The sequence below is a fragment of the Bufo bufo genome, chromosome 7 (assembly GCF_905171765.1).
Source record: "Bufo bufo chromosome 7, aBufBuf1.1, whole genome shotgun sequence".
Taxonomy (NCBI): domain Eukaryota; kingdom Metazoa; phylum Chordata; class Amphibia; order Anura; family Bufonidae; genus Bufo; species Bufo bufo.
The window spans coordinates 228,184,867-228,203,655 of record NC_053395.1 but is presented as its reverse complement, the minus strand read 5'-3'; positions in this window follow the sequence as shown (position 1 = coordinate 228,203,655).

Below are 18,789 nucleotides of genomic sequence, written 5' to 3'. Positions count from 1 at the left end.
ATAGGCGAATAGCATAACATGTAGTCATAAGAATAGATGCTCCGGAATTGTTATTACATGGGGAATACAAACAGACATGTCAAGGGCGGTGACAAGTCCACTTTCAGCCTTCCCTGATCACCACCATCTTCACGAAGGCTAGATTTTTCCAACCTTCCCTGATATCTACCCCCCTTAACACTTCTCCGGAGCATCTAAACTCCCTGAGCTCCTGGTGTAATCTCATCTGGTTAGATTCCAAAATCCTAGGGGTGCACCACCAATAAGGCGAGGTGAGGCCATTGCCTCAGGCAACATTAGGTAGAGGCAAGAGGGGGAAAGCGGAAGGGGGATTATCGGTTTCTGCAGTATAGTATCGGGAAGCACAGTATATGGCGCTGTATGATCCTGTATGTTCTGTAGCGTTTTCCAAATATGTCTGAAGGGGAGGGTTCAGGTTAAGAAATTGGCATTGGGGGGTTTGGTGCTATCTCAGTTTTTGCCTCAGGCAGGAGAAAGGCTAGGTGCACCTCAGATCCTACCTCAATATTTCCTCTTCTAAAGCAGTTTCTATTGTTATCTATTGTTATCTGATAGGAACAGGAGGGAGAAGAGGGGGATGCAGCTGCAGATTCTCAGTATTTTAAACAGTCTGTTTGTGTAACATTGTAATATCAATAGTTTGCTAGAACATTCCTAATGATACATAAAGTAACAGAATCCCAATGTGATGAAGGCTATTTTGATGTTTGCCACATCTGCGGGCGCCTCATGTCTATTTGGCTGCTGCGGATCTGTGTTATAGCAATATGTCTGAACAGTCAAAAGAAAGGATAAAAGAAGCCAATTATTTAACGACATGAAAGGAGCGAGACGAGAAGCTTGTAAAGTCCAGAGAAAACTGTGTTATGTGGTTTATGATCAATGCCCACAGCAGATGCGCTTGGAATGGCGCAGCAGAGCGGTACAGTGTGCGCACAGGGTCCAGCCTGTAATAAGATTTCTTTAAACAGTTCACTCTGCAAATTGCAGCCCAGATGACTCCAGCCGAGAAGGAGAGGGATGTGACAATATATCCTTTAAATCCTGTATAATTGCGGCAGGCAGCAGGCCAAGCCCTCCCCAATTCAGAGTCAAATTCTTGATTGAATCCAATGAATAAAAAATCCGGGAGGTTTGTCACTCGGCGTTTGGCTTGTGCAGAAGGCAATTTACCAGGAAGACTTCAGAGCTTCTCCGTTATATATGGCTGAGTTCATTCATCTCTATATTGAACAGGGCGAGAATCCTTCTAATTATTATCGCTGTGTCCGTGGTAGAAGAGGCAGAATTGTAATTGCTTGCACCATTAGGCCCCATTATGGCCCCATGGTATGATCAGAGCGCGCTTCTGGTACCAACCTTTGATCAACCATACCAACGCTTCCTAAAACGCATTCCAAACCATGGAGATAGAGCATCCAATGCAACCGCCCTCCTCCTGATTTCCGTGGAAGATCTTCACTCAGCAACAAATGCACACACCCCGTGCTTCGCAGACGTGCTTCTGGTTCCTGCCCCTCTATTGGCTATGCTGCACGGTCTTGCTTCCATTTCCTCTTAGGTCTCATGCTGTTTGCGACCGATCCACCTTTTTTTTGCGGATTGCACCTGACCCGTTCTTTTCTGTGGGTCTGTATAAACTGCGGACAGCACATGGATGTCATTGATGTTCTGCAAATTCTAGAACATGTCCCAAGGGCGGATTGGCCATAGAACCTACAGAGAAATTTCCCGGTCGGCCGATGTCCATGGGCCACTCAAGCCCTCTTGATGGCCGCAGGCCAGGTACATAAAGATGAGACGCTCAACGGCCACAGCTGCCCTCCTGAACTCAACTGTGATACAGATGAATCCTGTGGTTGGGGCGGCGGTGTTTTGTTCCGCCCTGTGGTATTTGGTTCTGCTGGGGCGGTATTCTGTGCTGCAGACCCCGTCTACCTCTGTTGGCCCTGCCTACTTGTTTTCTCCCGTCTTCTGTCAACTTGGACCCACCTACAACATGAGGCCACTTTTAGTTTTTTTCCCAGGGCCACTTTAAGTTCCCAATCCGCCCCTTACATGTCTTATGCTTGCCTGTTTCAAGGACAAGAATAGGTAGTTCTATTAGGAGAATGCAGCATGCATATGGCTGGTTTGTGGACCTCAAGACGCATGCGGTACTCGGTAGTGTGCATGAGGCCGTACTCTGTTAGCTATATAGTAGACTGCCACTGGGGCCTCCCAGGGGGATTAGAGCTGGGGACTGTGCAGCACCAAGGTGGGAAGACCTATGGCCCCTTTCCTCGTACGCAGCATGCACATCCCCGTTTAGCTGCGGTCTTCTGGCTCCCAGAGGTTGTCGAATTCTTCACTATTACGTTCCGCTCTCGACAGCCATAGACGTCTGGGAGTAGCGAACACAAAGTTCAGAATCGGGTTTACGGTACTAAAAAAACAGAAGGAGCAGCAGATATCCAGAATCCGTAGTCGGAGAAATACTGGAGAAAGATAAAAGCAGAGCTTTATGGTTTCTGTAACCGTCTTGACTGCCTCTGGCTGCAGACGCACCTGACGCAGTGCGAACATCATGCCGGCGCTTAAATGTGGAAACAAATCCAGGGAACGTGTGACACGCGACTGAGACGACAAATCCCAGCAGAGGTCACACAGCTGTCATCCTATCATCCTGCATGGCCGCCCCGCTCACAATGACAGGAATGTATTCATGCTGCACCATGACACCTCCGGAGAACCTCTGTGCACAGCTGTGGCCGCTCCCGTCATGCAGGATTTAATGGTGGCATGATTGATCTCATGCACACGGCCCCAGATGCTGCGCCAGGCTGGAGCAGGGCATGCTCCTCGTCGTTAGTCGCTCGGGGGTTAGGAGGGCTTTAATATTATACAATCATCGAGGCTCATTTACATAAAACTTGAAGACCCTTTTAGAGGCCCGAGGTTTATGATGGTCTAGAGCAGGGATCAGCAACCTCCAGCTGTTCTGAAACGACAACTCTCAGAACCCTCCTTTCACTTCTATAGGAAACAGCCGAGCAAGTTTTCATGCTGGGAGTTGTAGTTTGACAAATTCACAGCAGCTGGAGTGCCGAAGGTTGCTGACCCCAGGTCTAGAGGATGGTCACCACGAAGGGATCTGTGGACCGTTAGGTGGCCATACACATAAGATAGCTGTCAGATGAGCGCTCGTTTCTCTTACCCCCATACACCTGCATGCTCAAATTGGGCTGAGCATGCATGTGCTCTCAGTAGGAGAGGATTAGACACGCTAAAATCCAACTGCCTGATCAATGTCTGTCCAAACATCTGGCATCAGGGAGGAGTTGATAGACCAGCCATAGTATCCCTAACAGAAACAGCTACAGTGCCCCCATAATGCAGCCAGCTATAGTAACAGCCCTGTAGCCCTGGAGGTTTTAGGCCGGACAGTCTGGTTTTCTGGTTCGCTGTCCCGGACGGACACAGGGATGTCCACCCTTGCAGTGGCTCACACTCAGACAGCAGCACAGCGCTGTCTGAGTGTGAGCTGCAGCAAATGACTGGGGCTTCTCTACTAGAGCCGCAGACATGGCTCCCTGTGGCTGACTGAGGAGGAGAGGCCACAGCTCACCGTCCATTCAGAAATGTCTTCACTCTCCTCCCCCCGTTCCCCCAGGGACGGCGATGGGGGAGTGGCTTCACAAATGTGGGCGTGGTTTATCAGTTTGGTAGGCGTGGCCGGTGACATCCGGCTTTCTTGGATGAAGCCAGTGGCCACCCTACCTGTAACAGAGAAAGCTACAGTGCCCCCATAACAAAGCAATCCACTGTGCCCCATAATAGAGCCACCCATAGTATTTCTGTAAAAAAAAATAAAAAAGACAGCTACAATGCTCTCATTATGGAGTAAGCCACAGTGCCCCCATAAAAAGCAATGCACAGTGCTCCTCCCCCATAATGGAGCCATTCATGGCATCCCTTTAACAGAGAAAGCTACAGTGCCCCATAACAAATGCACAGTGCCCTATAATGGTGAAGCCATAGTATCCCTGAGACAGTCGCAGTGCCCCCATAACAAATGCACAGTGCCCTATAATGGTGAAGCCATAGTATCCCTGAGACAGTCGCAGTGCCCCCATAACAAATGCACAGTGCCCTATAATGGTGCAGCCATAGTATCCCTGAGACAGTCACAGTTCCCCATAACAAATGCACAGTGCCCTATAATGGTGCAGCCATAATATCCTCGTAGCAGAGACAGTTACAGTGCCCAGATAACAAAGCAATCCACTGTGCCCCCCCCCCCCCATAATGGAGCCACCCATAGTATCCCTGTCACAGAGACAGTCACTGTGCCCCCATAACACAGCACCCCTATAACGGAGCCAGCAATAACATCCCATTCCCTGTAAGACCTCATGCACACAACCGTGCCGTTTTTTGCGGTCTGCAAAAAATGGAAGCTGCCCGTGTGCCTTCCGCAATTTGTGGAACGTAACGGGAGGCCCATCATAGACATGCCTATTCTTGTCTGCAAAACGGACAAGAATAGGACATGTTATATTTTTTTTGCGGTGCCCCGGAACGGAGCAACGGATGCGGACAGCACACGGAGTCCTGTCCGCATCTTTGGCGGCTCCATTGAAGTGAATGGGTCTGCACCCGAGTCGTAAAAACTGCGGCTCGGATGTGTACCCGAAAAACGGTCGTGTGCATGAGTCCTAATGGAGAAAGAAAGAAAGCCAGTGTTCCAAAAACGAATCAACCCACTGTGCCCCCCCTCCATAATGGAGCAGCCATAGTATCCACTGTGCCCCCCCTCCATAATGGAGCAGCCATAGTATCCACTGTGCCCCCCCTCCATAATGGAGCAGCCATAGTATCCACTGTGCCCCCCCCTTTCCATAATGGAGCAGCCATAGTATCCACTGTGCCCCCCCCCTTTCCATAATGGAGCAGCCATAGTATCCACTGTGCCCCCCCTCCATAATGGAGCAGCCATAGTATCCACTGTGCCCGCCTCCATAATGGAGCAGCCATAGTATCCACTGTGCCCCCCTCCATAATGGAGCAGCCATAGTATCCACTGTGCCCCCCTCCATAATGGAGCAGCCATAGTATCCACTGTGCCCCCCCCCTCCATAATGGAGCAGCCATAGTATCCACTGCCCCCCCCCCCCTCCATAATGGAGCAGCCATAGTATCCACTGGGCCCCCCCATAATGGTGAATGTAGTAAACACGTTTTCTAGCCTGCGCCAATCATTAGTCACCCCTCCAGTCACCTCTAAAGCTGCATCAACAATCTGCTTCAGGGAGTGGTGTGCCTTGGCTGCCCTCTGCTGGTGAAGTGTTTGTAGAGGGCATGCTCTACTGTGTCTGCACCAAGCACAGTCCAGAAGTCACCCTACGTCTTCCACATTGCAACACACGTCCCTTTATGCACTTTCCATGGACTCCCGTGGTAGGGGGTTCAGTAGTTGCAGCGACTTAGATGGAGGCACACCCAAAACAGCATAACCTAGGCTTTAACCCTGCGTACTTTAGGGGGTACAGGCCACATCATTAGGGGGTCGATGAGCTTTTAAATGGATGGACGTAGACTTCGGCTTTGATATATTGGAGTAGAGACTAATTGGTTTGTTGAGAAACTACAACTCCCAGCATACCTTGATAGTGGTAGGTTGTTAGGGTATGCTGGGAGTCGTAGTTCCAGAAAGCACCTGGGTGGCCTCAGCTTGCACAGCAATAGAACAGACGATACGTCAAGTTGCTTTGTCACATTTGCCACTTGACTGGCGTATTTTGATGGCGGATACGTTAAGTGGTTGCAGTCGGCGGCGCTGAGCTTTACCAGACATGGCGGACGCTCTGTGTGGCTCGTATTCCAGACGACTGCTGCATGGGGCCTCCGTCTTTAGCTCCTTGTAATATCAGTTTGCTACATCTGAGACAGGGCGTGCGGCTCGGAATTCACAATGTCTCAGGGCCGTGGGAGGCGAGGATCGGCGGGATACAACGTAGCGGTATTTAGTATGCAGCCTGTCTGTTCTAGTGTCGGTTCTGCTGTTTCATTCATTAATTAAATAATCAGTCACTGAAATGAGGACAATTCATCATTCTCCGCATGCATTTTCTGTGCTTTCTTCTAGTGCGCCATTCTTTATACAGCAAGTCAGCATAGGCAGCTCATGGGTCTCCCTGGCAGGGACTACAACCACTATCATTCCCCATAAGATGGGGTAACGGGTCAGTGAATATAGAAGCACCCAGGAGAAACAAACAGCAATACCACAGCTCTATCTCACGTTTTGCATTTGACATATATACTTTTTGTTTGATTTTCTAACCTTTTCAATATTTCTGCTTGCTGTGATTGAATGGAACATAGTTTATTTTACAAGCAGAAGCTAGGAGCCTGTCGTGCCCCAATATTGCTTGCAGCTGAGGGTTTGTTACCAGAGTGTTAGGCCTCTTGCACACGAAGGTGTGCACCCCGAGGCAAAGCTGCGAGCCGCAAAATGGGTCTGGGTCCGTGATCCGGCTGTTCCGCAAAAAGATAGGACATGTTCTATCTTTTTGCGTAACGGAAGTATGGGGCAAAACCCCACGGAAGCACTCCGTAGTGTTCCGTTCCGTCCCATTCTGCATGTCCGGATTTGCGGACCCATTGAAGTGAATGGGTCCGCATCCGCGATGCGGAATGCACACGAAACGGTGCCCGTGTATTGCAGTTCCGCAAATGCGGTCCGCAATACGGCCACGGAGCGCACGCGTTCGTGTAAGGCAAGTCTCAGTCTCAACAGAACACATTTCTTATCTGTCCTTATAGTTTGCTACAATGTATCAGTGCAGTTAAAATGAATCAGCCTGGAGTTCATATAGATATTTAACATAAGGGATCTCAGGTAGGGATGCTGAGAATGAGGATTTAGGCCTCATGCACACGACCGTTTTTCGGGTACGCATCCGAGCCGCAGTTTTTACGGCTCGTGTGTGGACCCATTCACTTCAATGGGGCCGCAAAAGATGCGGACAGCACTCCGTTGCTCTGTTCCGAGGCCCCGCAAAAAAAATATAGAATGTCCTATTCTTGTCTGTTTTGCGGACAAGAATAGGCATGTCTACAATGGGCCGCCCGCTCCATTCCGCAAATTGCGGAAGGCACACGGACGGCTTCAGTTTTTTGCTGATCCACGGTTTGCGGACAGCATAAAACGGCATGGTCATGTGCATGTAGCCTTATACTCCGAAGCATTTTAGGAAGTTACAGGGCACCATTTTTTATCTAATTATGTCCAAAGCTTTGTGCTAACTATGAATATTTTCTAAATAATAATAATAATGATAACAATAATAACAATAACTCTGTATCAGGTGGAGCTTCTCCTTCCTGATATAGAGCTATAATTCCCAAGCATGGATGTAGAACAGAGATCAGCAACCTCCGGATCCCAGAATCCTCCTTTCAGCTGAGTAGGTGCACATGCTAGAAGTTGTAGTTTCACAGCAGCTGGAGTGCCAGAGGTTGCGGACTCCTGAATTAAATTATGTGCAGCCACCACTAGAGGGAGCCCAGGAGTCCACTGCACAAAGTCATACATAGAAATCCCTAATAGGTTTGCAGTGTGCTCCCCCTAGTGGCGGCTGAATGATATCATGTATCTAGCTCTGAGCACTATGAAGATAGACTATTTAATAAGCACAAAATGATGACCTATAAAATATTATATTCACTTTTCATTGCAAAAGACGAGACGGCACCTTCAGTTGCAGTGTTTGCTTTTGTCTCCTTTATGTTACAAAGTATTCTATTATTTACATTATAGTATATTTCAGTAATGCCTCAGCTGTGCCCAAGCGTAACCCGCCTCCCCCGCCGCTAGCTTCCATGTTTTCTGAAATAGACACTAATAAGATGAGGTCTTCCTGTCACCTCCCTAAAGGCTCCTTTATATCTAAAAATACCTTCACATTAAGAAGAGAGAAGAACAATAAAATGGCTCAGCATCGGAAAGCTGACAGATCACCCCTGAAAACAGACGGCGAATCCTCGGTGACTTGTTATAGTCATGGAGTCCAAGGGAAAGCAGGAAATGGCGCACTGTGGAAGTCAGGGGCATGAAGGTCGGGGCGGCCGCGGCTCGAGTCACGGCGCAGGTTTACTAGATTTTAATACAATTTCTGTATTATTTGATGCTTTAAGAAAAATGGCATTACAGCAGAGGCTGACAATCCACAGTCCACAGGAATGCACACAGTCATACGTGTGTCAATGTGGTTGATGCGATGCGACTTTCTCTACTGCATGCGGCGAGAAAGTCACCTCTATAGAGTAACATGAAAGTGGAGTCATACATGCAAATCCATATGCACTATACGCTATCCTCAGGATAGGTCATCAATATCAGATCGGCGGGGGTCCTACATTCGGCACCCTCACCGATCAGCTGTTTGAAGAGACGGCGCGCACAGTGCTAGCGCTGCCTCCTCTTCATTGTTTACCTGCTCACCATCGCAACAGCAGCAGTGAGCGGTGTAACTACGAGAAGCCGCCCCATTCACTTCTATGGGATGGCTAGATCCTATACACTTGTATGCTACAGAGCCGTCCCGTTGAAGTGAATGGAACGGCTTGTAATTACGCTGCTGTTTTGACAGCGTGCATGTAAACAGTGAAGGGAAGGCTGAGCTGGCATGGTATGCGCCTTGACTTCAACCAGTGTCGGTCCCCTGCCGATATGATATTGATGCCCATCCTGAGGATAAGCCATCAATAAAAATAACTTGGACAACCCCTTTAAGTGTATTGGGCTGAGTCTGGGGTCAGTGGAGGCCATGCCTAGGACGTCCTCATGCTGTGTGTGGCATATTCTTAGAGCCGATTATTAGAGGTGACCAGGAGGACCTTGCAGAGAACTCATAGAATGCTGCTGGCACTAGTATAGATAGGGCCAGTTACACTGCTAGTTAGTTAGCTAGCAAGTGGAAGTCAGTGTGGCTTGCAAATTGGTGCACCACCCTAAAGAACTAGACAGAAGTTGAAGCAGTGAAACCTGCAGCAGAGTTGAGCATTGAGCAGGAGCAGCTGACCATAGTGCTTCCTAGAACTTCAGAGGACCTGCGACAGGCCAAGTCAGGAGGGCCAAGCAGTCAGCTTGCCGCAGAGAGAGAGACGTCTCTATAGACAGTGGTTTATCTGACTGTGCTAAATAAAGGAAGTGGCAGGGGTAGATTGGGCATTGACTCTACAGGGATAAATTTAGGTGAGATTTTTCAGGGCCACTTTAAGTTCCCAGTGTGCCCCTGAATAGGGGCCATATATAGCGGTATACAGATGGCGTGGAGCAGAGATTCAGACAGGTATCTGTGTGCATCATAGATAGGCTGTTCTGTGCCCAGGGAAAATACCCAATTTTCTACCTTCTTGCGTCTTGCACACAAACGTTTTTTTTTACGTTTCCCTTCCGTTTTTTGCGTTCCGTATACGGTCCATATACAGAACCATTAATTTCAATGGATCCACAAAAAAAACAGAAGGTACTCCGTATGCCTTCTGTTTCCGTATTTCCGTTTTTCCGTTCCGTTCAAAGATAGAACATGTCCTATTATTGTCCGCATAAGGCCTCTTGCACACGACGGTATGGCTTTTTCTGTATTTTGCGGTCCGTTTTAAACTGATCCAGTTTTCCGTTTTTCTTTTGGAGTGTTTCCGTTTTCGTTCGGCTTCCGTTACATTTTGCCGTTTCGTTTTTCTGTTTGGTTTCCGTTTTTTGCGGATCACAAACGGAAACGGAAGCATGGCATATACAGTATACAGTAATTACATAAAAAAAATTGGGCTGGGCATAAAATTTTCAATAGATGGTTCCGAAAAAACGGAACAGATACAGAAGACATACGGATGCATTCCGTATCCATTCCGTTTTTTTTTACAGACCCACTGACTTGAATGGAGCCACAGAACGTGATTTGTGGGAAATAATAGGAACGGAAATACGGAAACGGAATGCATACGGAGTACATTCCGTTTTTTTTGCGGACCCATTGAAATGAAGCATTCCGTATATGGAACGTAAAAAACCGGAACGTAAACGGAAAAAAAACGTTTGTGTGCAAGAGGCCTAAGGCCTCTTGCACACGACCTTATGTATTTTGCGGTCAGCAATAAACGGATCCGCAAAAAATATGGATGACATCCATGTGCATTCCGTATTTTGCGGAACGGAACATCTGGCCCCTGATAGAACAGTACTATCCTTGTCCGTAATGTGGACAATAATAGAACGGAAATACGGAAATGGAATGCACGCGGAGTACCTTCCGTTTTTTTGTGGACCCATTGAAATTGAATGTTTCCGTATACGGTCCGCAAAAAAATGGAACGGAAACGGAATAAAAATACGTTTGTGTGCAAGAGGCCTAACGGACAAGGATATCAAGGACCATCTGTTCCGTTCCGCAAAAAATGGAATGCACACGGACGTCATCTGAATTTTTTGCAGGTCCGTTTTTTGCGGACCGCAAAATAATAAAAAAGCCATACGGTCGTGTGCAAGAGGCCTTACCCTGTATCAAATTACTTTCAGCAAGGTCAAGAGTTGCCAGCTAGCACCCCTTGGTCGTGCCCAACCCGCCTGCTGGATGCGCGCTCGGTGTGGGTTAGTGGTGGTTAGTTGGGCTACTGGTCCTTGCATAGACATTTTCCTCCTTTTTGTTACATTTGCAGATTGTTTTGCTACATTGGAGACAATGTTTCAATCATAGCAACAAAATGACAAGAACGGAAAATGCAGGGAAATGTCCAAATCCCTCACGGGGACATAGCCTGGATCTGAGGCTTTACTGCCCCGTATTGTCTACCACGAGGCTAGGCAGGCGCTATAACCAGGGGCCACTTTAGGTCCGTTATGTCTAAATCTGTCCCTGCAGATTTGTCCCCATTAGCGCAGTGATGAAGCTTTGTCTTGGTCCTTACCTTTCCAAGACATAAAATGATGAAACAGCCTAATGCTGATCACTAATGGGGACGGCGGGTTCAGAGCCAAACCTGGTTATTTGCTTCAGAGAATCTAAATGAGTGTTGGGCTTAATTTCTTCCTGACTCTGGACACCTCTGAGCGCCTCGAGCCTCTTCTCCGGCATTCAGACAGGATGCTACAGCTGAGATAATGCCTCTGCAAATAATGCATGATGAGCCTTGTGGTCTGCAGTCCCCCGCCCTGGCCCAGCACCACGTAATCCTGCCCCGGTGTAATGGAAAGCGTTACCTGATGTTACACAGCAGGTGCAGAGCATGCTGGGAGCTGCTGCACCGGCCTCTGCAGTCATTAGAGCCTGGGATTCCGAGAATTAATTAACATTGAGGGGCAGAAAACTGCAGCCGCCGCTGATTGGAAATGATGCCCGAAATCTGTTTATTGTCTCTTGTTGGTTTGCATCTTTGTTACGTTTCTTTGACCTTTGTGTAAATAGTGGAAATCATTCTGGAAGGACAAAATTAGAAGCAGAGGAATTTGCATTACATGGAAGTAAGGGGCAGCCCTGTGCTCTAATGTCTCATTCCATGGCTATCCCTAATAAACAATCTACAGTAATAGACAGCAGGAGGCTGATTTAGAGAGGTTGACCTGGCTCTCCCACTTATCAGCTGTGTGAGGGGGCCATGGCCCCTGGGCGAGTGCTGCAGCCTCTTCCACAGCCTGTGACATCACATCCATCAGTCACTTGGTCTATGTGCAGCCCATTCAAGTGAACGGAATTGAGCTGCAGTACCAAGCACAGCCACTATGCAATGTGTGGCGCTGTACATGGCACACTACGAAGAGGCTGCAGTGGTCCAAGTGCCACAGCCTTTTCAAACAGCAGTAATGCCGGGAGTGTGGACCCCACCGATCTGATAATGATGACCTATTCTGAGGATAATTCATCAGTATTTCAATCTTGGAAAACCGCTTTATAGTGGCATTGGGATCCTACACTTTCGGGGCCCCTGTGCAGCTACTGTATGCCAGTTACGTACATGTCTGTCCTTGCTGCTTAGTAATGGTCACTAGGCTTTTCCTTTGTTTAAGGCCTCATGCACACGACCGTTGTGTGCATCCGCGTCCGTTCCATAATTTTTCACAGTTTAGCGGAGGTCCCATTCATTTCTATAGGCGTGAAAAAAAACTGATAGTTTTTTCTCCGCATCCGTGATTCCAGTCCGGACCACTGAAGCCAAATCACTGACAGTGAAAAAACACTGTCGTGTGCATGAGGCCTTAAAGAGGACCTTTCACTAGAATAAAAAATCTAAACTAAGTATACATACATGTAGAGCGGCGCCCAGGGATCCCCCTGCACTTACTGTTATCCCCGGGCGCCGCTCCGTTCTCCCGTTATAGCCTCCGGTATCTTCATAGTTAGGCTCCACCCAGTTGAGCCTGCCGGCGTCTCATTTTCCCATGTTGTAGCGCTGGCCAATCGCAGCGCTCAGCTCATAGCCTGAGAGGCTTTTTTTTCTCTCAGGCTATGAGCTGAGCACTGCGATTGGCCAGCGCTACAGCCTGGGAGAAGGAGACGCCGGCAGGCTCAACTGGGTGGAGCCTAACTATGAAGATACCGGAGGCTATAACGGGAGAACGGAGCGGCGCCCGGGGATAACAGTAAGTGCAGGGGGATCCCTGGGCGCCGCTCTACATGTATGTATACTTAGTTTAGATTTTTTATTCTAGTGAAAGGTCCTCTTTAAGCAATCACATCTTCCTGTGAACAATATGTCACTTTTCAGAGCAGCAGTTTGTGTCCAGGAGCTGCACTTCGCATGGTCGCGTGGAAGAGGAGGTTGTCACTATGGTCAACCATCTTGGAGGCGATCTGCAATTCTTTCTGGTCTTTCTGAGCAGAATCCTAATTGTAATCTTGATCTTCTGGGTGCCGAAATTATCGGACAACCGTAGAAATCAATGGGTCAGGATTCAGTGCGGGTGCTATGCGTTCACGTCACGCACTGCACCCGCGCAAAAAACTCACTCGTGTGAAAGGGGCCTTAAAGGGAGTCTTTCACCTAAACTGACCATTATAGAACACTAACCCCATGATCTGCATTGTAGTCCCTATATTGGAATGCTACTTAGCTGTCCGTCGCTTATTTTCGCTAAAAAACACTTTTATTCAATATGTTAATTCGGTTCTGAAGGTGCCCAGGGCGGCGTCTAAGCGGCCGGTGCCCAGGCCCCTCGTTGCTTTTCATATGAAACCCCTCTGGCCCGTCCTAGGTTCTTCAGAAATCCAGCGCCAGCGCCGTTCACAAGGTTCTCAGAGCCTGCGCACGTCATTCCCCGTTATGGGCAGAGGCACAAGAGGGTTTAATGCGCATGTGCAGCCCGTACATCTTGCCGGCCTTGTGCCTCTGCCAATAATGGGGAATGAAGTGCACAGGCGCGGCGAATCTTGTGAATGGCGCTGGCGCTGGATTTCTGAAGAACCTAGGACGGGCTAGAGGGGTTTCATATGAAAAGCGATGAGGGGCCTGGGCACCGGCCGCTTGAACGCCGTCATGGGCACCTTCAGAACCTAATAACATATTGAATAAAAGTGTTTTTTAGCGAAAATAAGCGACGGACAGCTATACGGTAAGTAGCATTCCAATATGGGGACTACAATGCAGATCATGGGGTTGGTGTTCTATAATGGTCAGTTTAGGTGAAAGACTCCCTTTAAGGAATTTAATGCAAAAACGCCTCCTTCGATCCCACAATCACATGCTTGGATTACCAGCAAATTAGGGGTGCAAAGACCCACATTAACGCCCACATGTGGACCCCAGGAGTTGGATGTAAATGCTACCTCCAGAGCTTTCCACTGTTATTCCAGAAGGAGCATCTAAGGTAAAGCAAAGGAAGATAGAAATGAGGAGTAAAAGAACAGGTGGCTGCGACGCGAGCTTTTAAGAAATTCATCGTGAAATACATTTAAATACATTCATTACTTCTGCTTTTGTTGCCTAAATCTGGGTTCTGCTCAGCACAGGATTTACTTCCAATCTACGGAAAGATAGATCATTCAGTCCTTCTGTCAGAGAGGAGGAGACGGTGGAGTGGGGGTGGGGGGGTCTGGAGATGAAGAAATGTCCCCAAGAAACACAAAAGTACAATGTAAAACATATTTATTCGTGTCACTCGCTGTCTGCGTCTCCTGCGATGACAGATGCAGCGGGAAGCACTAAAAGCCCATTAAAAAACAATACATCGGGACATTATTAATGGAAGGAGTCGTTCCGGTGCAGAAGCATCAGAGAGCCCAGCTGTGCTGCCCCATCCGCATCCCGTTATCGCTACTATATAACTAGGCATTCTACAACTGGTGCATTTTGCAACATTTTTGGATTCAGGTTGCCTAGCAACCACTGGCTTCTTTACTGGGTGACTACCTGCTGGACAGGATCATTTTAGGTCCCTACCACTCAGGTAGCAGGAAGCTGAAGAGCTCCAGATGTTAGGTGACAACTTCTCACAGATGCCATTCTAGTGCCCCTGGGGTTGTCACAGAATCGGAATGGCCTATACGTTTGCATTGCTATTCAGAGTCCATTACAGGTTGATGCTTGTCTATCTACAGATGCAGCAGAGCTAGGTTTGTCACTGAATGTTTTTGTAGTGTTATAGATGCCAGCCAAATGACAAAATCAGCTTTGCTACATCTGTATGTACAGTTACAAGATAATATTATGACCTAAGAGATTTTCCCACTGCATTGCTGTAACCTTGATTGGATATGATGTACGGTCACCTCTCTGCCAGAAGTTAGGGGAATTGGGACCCCCCTGATTATACTATTCCTTACAAAGAGAGCACGGGTGTAGGGGGAGGGGGGTTGTTGGGGCTTTTTTTTTATGAATATGATACCAACAATTTCTTCTTAAAGGGATTCTGCAGTTTTTTTTAAACTGATGATCTATCCTCTGGATAGATCATCCGCATCTGATCGGTGGGGGTCCTTTCAAGTGAATGGAGCTTAGCCGCGCCCAGGCCAGTGATACTAGTCGTGATGTCACTGGGCCTGCGGTAAACAGTGAGACGGCCGCGGCGCTGCTGGAGCGCCGCTGCTGGAGCGCCGCTGCTGGAGCACCGCTGCTGGAGCGCCGCTGCTGGAACGCCGCTGCTTTCTCAAACAGCTGATCGGCGGGGGTCCCGGGTGTCGGTAAGAAAATATGTCAATTGTAAGATTTACAAGACCTTGCATGAGACAATGCTGCACTACCCAGCATAGTCATCAGTGGTGGATTAAGTAAATTATAGACCCTGGGACTCCCAGAACAGATTCAATCTCCTAATAGCAGACCCCAGACCCCATACACTAACCCAGCAGCTCTTCCTCCTTGCTGCTCTCCGCTGTAGTTTCAGAACTCCGGCTCCGGGATGTTTTGCTACAGTTGTATCCAGTTAGACAATCCTGTGAGCTAGAGCCACTGACTGATACATTTTATCTGCAACAAGTCAACAAGTGTTAGGGTGCCCAGCTATTCCTCCCAATCCCTCGTTAATATGTTGGGTGGGCTTGGTGGAGCGCAAATGTGACCTCAATAGGGAGCCCCGATGTCAGACACCTTACGGAGGCTTACCAAAGTGAGGACAAAAGATTAGCCATTGTAACAGCGGCTGCTGTGCGCCGCTGTTCCCCTGCTTACTGCCGCGGTCCCAGGCGCCGTGTTCAGCGGTGATCTGCGGCCGGTGCTTCCCATTCACCTCTGCAGTCCTGGGCTCTGTCTGTGTGGGTGCTGTTGCTTTGGGATGCGCTCCACAGTTTGCTCTCAGCCCTGGCCACAGCATGCTTGCTGTTTGTTTCCTGCAGCACTTCCTTAAGGTCCGGCGCGCGTCACTTCCTGGGCTTTATAGGTTAAGGCATGTGACGTCGCTAACCTACCCTAGCCCTCCTGCGCATATATAAGTGGCCCCGCCCCCTTCCCTGATGCCTCAGTGTTAAGGTCCTTGTGTCCTGCTAAGGTTCCTGGTTTCAGCTTGTTTTCCTGACTTATATCTGTATTCCTGGACTCCGCTACCTGTTATATCCCTACCTGCTTGCCTTGACTCTCCTGTTGCTGACCCGTATTGCTTGACCTGTACCTGTGCTGCCTGTCCTAACCAGTTGCCTGTCTGACTATGCCTCTGCCTCATGCTTCAGTCCTGCACCTCTGGTATCTTTCTCAGGTACCTCCTGGTCCGCCTGGACCAGCTGCCTCGTGTGCCTATCCTCCTCAAGAGGTAGCGACCTGGTGTTCCCCTCGGGAAAGTCTATCCCCACCATCAGGGGTACTGTAAAGATCCAGGGGTTCACTAAAACAGCTCCCTTTGAGGAGGTAGGACACGTGGCACAGTGGCGTCACACCCGCTGGTTCGTGACAGCCATGTTGAAATCCAACAGCCTTATCCTAGTTCACGCCTTATATTTAGAAGATTATTGACTGATCAGGCTGAAGTTGGCAGGTTTGACCAACTTTGTCTTTGTGAGTATGAGCACCTCTAGGTCAGAACCAGCTTTCAGCCTCTGCATGCTCCCATTCACTGACAGCAAACATAGACCTCTAAAATGGTTAACAAAGAAAGCACAAAGTAATTTTTTAAGATTCAGTACATTTCATCAGACAATAATTAAGATTTATCTAAGTAAAAATCCTTGAAGGTAACATTTTATATCCTAGAGATTGAATGTGACAATCGGCAAACTCATTTCTGCTACATCATTGTGTAGTCATGCAATAGTCCACACTACACTGCAGCATTTAGGCTTTGCCCCATCTGCCCATTGTACATTCGGGGCAGCACCATTTACATTGCAGACAGGAGGCGTGCTGCCCTCTGCCGGCGGTGTCCCCGCATTTTCAGGACATGATGATAAGCAGAAGAGCCTGTTATGGATCTGCTGTCTCCGGTGAACATGCTGCGTAGGCAGTATACAGTATGAGGCGGTTGTAGTCATTTATCACTGCTAACCATGATCATAACCATAATCATAATCGGAAGATTAATTATACAATATCACACAGGCTTGTCATTCTATACAATACATACATAACCATTCTACCTGTATCCACCCTCCAGTACTGCCTGTGATACATGATATACACCCCCAGTACTGCCTGTGATACATAATATACACCCACCAGTACTGCCTGTGATACATAATATACACCCACCAGTACTGCCTGTGATACATTATATACACCCACCAGTACTGCCTGTGATACATTATATACACCCCGCAGTACTGCCTGTGATACATTATATACACCCACCAGTACTGCCTGTGATACATTATATGCACCCACCAGTACTGCCTGTGATACATAATATACACCCACCAGTACTGCCTGTGATATATGATATACACCCACCAGTACTGCCTGTGATACATTATATGCACCCACCAGTACTGCCTGTGATACATTATATGCACCCACCAGTACTGCCTGTGATACATGATATACACCCACCAGTATTGCCTGTGATACATGATATACACCCCCAGTACTGCCTGTGATACATAATATACACCCACCAGTACTGCCTGTGATACATTATATACACCCCCAGTACTGCCTGTGATACATAATATACATCCCCCAGTACTGCCTGTGATACATGATATACACCCCCCAGTACTGCCTGTGATATATTATATGCACCCAACGGTACTGCCTGTGATACATTATATGCACCCACCAGTACTGCCTGTGATACATTATATACACCCACCAGTATTGCCTGTGATACATGATATACACCCACCAGTACTGCCTGTGATACACTATATACACCCACCAGTACTGCCTGTGATACATTATATGCACCCACCAGTACTGCCTGTTATACATTATATGCACCCACCAGTACTGCCTGTGATACATAATATACACCCACCAGTACTGCCTGTTATACATTATATGCACCCACCAGTACTGCCTGTGATACATTATATTCACCCACCAGTACTGCCTGTGATACATGATATACACCGACCAGTATTGCCTGTGATACATGATATATACCCTCCAATGCTGCCTGTGATACACTATATACACCCACCAGTACTGCCTGTGATACATTATATACACCCACCAATGCTGCCTGTGATACATTATATACACCCACCAGTACTGCCTGTGATACATTATATACACCCACCAGTACTGCCTAAGATACATTATATACACCCCCAGTACTGCCTGTGATACATTATATACACCCACCAGTACTGCCTGTGATACATTATATACACCCACCAGTACTGCCTGTGATACATAATATACACCCCCCAGTACTGCCTGTGATACATTATATACACCCCCAGTACTGCCTGTGATACATTATATACACCCACCAGTACTGCCTGTGATACATTATATACACCCACCAGTACTGCCTGTGATACATTATATACACCCACCAGTACTGCCTAAGATACATTATATACACCCCCAGTACTGCCTGTGATACATTATATAAACCCACCAGTACTGCCTGTGATACATTATATACACCCACCAATGCTGCCTGTGATACATTATCTTCACCCCCAGTACTGCCTGTGATACATTATCTTCACCCCCAGTACTGCCTGTGATACATTATATACAACCTCCTGGACTGTTTCTAATAACACCATATTGTGTTTATCCCAGTGTTTCCAGTGATACATTTTATTTGTGGGATGTGATTAGTAATTTTATTGTCGTCGTTTGGCACATTTTGTAGCATTACCATAGTTTTGGTGAACATTTCCTGAGGATTCTTCTGTACAAGATGGAAACTTG